This window comes from Lepidochelys kempii, chromosome 9, assembly GCF_965140265.1.
Source record: "Lepidochelys kempii isolate rLepKem1 chromosome 9, rLepKem1.hap2, whole genome shotgun sequence".
NCBI lineage: Eukaryota > Metazoa > Chordata > Testudines > Cheloniidae > Lepidochelys > Lepidochelys kempii.
Window position 1 is genome coordinate 27,597,339 of NC_133264.1, and position 1,807 is coordinate 27,599,145.

Genomic DNA, 1,807 nt, shown 5'->3' on the forward strand with positions numbered 1-1,807 from the left:
CTGAATATGTTGATTAGCACTGCTCCCAATACAGATCCTTGGGGGACCCCGTTATTTACTTCTCTTCACTGTGAAAACTGACCATTGATTCCTACCCTTTGTTACCTATCTTTTAACCAGTTACTGATCCATGAGAGGAACCTTCTCTTTTACCCCATCACTGCATACTTTGCTTAAGTTTGCTTTGGTGGGGGACTTTGTCAGAGGGTCTCTTGATAGTCCAAGTATATTATATGGGCACTGGATCACCCTTGTCCACACGTCTGTTGGCCCCCCTCAAAGAACTCTAATAGATTGGTGACACATGATTTCCCTTTACAAATACTGTGTTGAGTCTTCCCCAACATACTAAGTTCATCTATGTGTCTGATAATTCTGTCCTTTATTACAGTTTCAACCATTTGCCTGGTACTGAAGTTGGGCTTACTGGCCTGTAATTGCCAGGATCGCTTCTGGAGCCTTTTTTAAAAATTGGCATCACATTAGCTATCCTCCAGGCATCTGGTACAGAGACTGATTTAAGTGAGAGGTTACATACCATGTATACTAGCTCTGCAATTTTATATTTGAGTTCGTTCAGAACTCTTGGGTGAATACCATCTGGTCCTGGTGACTTATTACTGTTTAATTTATCAATTTGTTCCAAAACCTCCTCTACTGACACCTCAATCTGGGACAATTCCTCAGATCTGTCAGCTAAAAAGAATGGCTTGGGTGTGGGAATCTCCCTCACATCCTCTGCAGTGAATTCATTTAGCTTCACCACAATGGCCTTTCGCACCTCAATCCTCCAGTGGCCCCACTGATTATTTGGCAGGCTTTCTGCTTTTGTACTTTAAAAAAAATTGCTCGTTTCTGTGTCCTTTGCCAGTTATTCTTCAAATTATTGTTTGGCCTGCCTGATTATACTTTTATTCTTGACTTGCCAGAATTTATGTTCCTTTCTATTTTTGTCAGTGAGATTTGACTTCCAATTTTTAAAGACTGACTTTTTGCTTCTAACCATCTCTTTTACTCTGTTGTTTAGCCATGGTGGCATTTTTTTTTTTGGTCCTCCGTTATTGTTTGTTTGTTTCAGGCGGGGAGGTTGGATAGGAGGGGTATACATATAGTTTGAACCTCTATTATGGTATCTTAAAAAGTTTCCATGCAGCTTGCAGGCATCTCACTCTTGTGGCTGTTCCTTTTCATTCAGGGAGAGGGATAGCTCAGTGGTTTGAGCACTGGCCTGCTAAACCCAGGGCTGTGAGCTCAATCCTTGAGGGGGCCATTTGGGGCAAAAATTGGGGATTGGCCCTGCTTTGAGCAGGGGGTTGGGCTAGATGACCTCCTGAGGTCCCTTCCAACCCTGATATTCTATGATTTCCATTTAACTAGCCACCTCATTTTTGTGTAGCTACCCTTTTGGAAGTTAAATGCTACTGCGGTGAGTTTCTTTAGTTACCCCCACCCCCACCCCCTGATAAGGATGTTAAATTTAATTACATTATGATTGCTATGACCGAGCGGTTTAGCTATGTCCACCTCTGGGATCAGATCCTGTGCGCCACTTAATACTTTGAATTGCCTCTCCCCTTATGGACTAAGCTTTCCTAGAAGCAGTCATTACTGGTGTCTAGAAATTTTATCTCTACAGCCAATCCTGAGATAATGTTCCCAGTCAATATGGGGATAGTTGAAATCCCCCATTATTATTGGGTTTTCTCTTTTTATAGCCTCTCAAATCTCCTTAGACATTTCACAGTCACCATTACCATCCTGGTCAGGTGGTTGGTAGAATATTCCTACAGCTATACTCTTTATTATT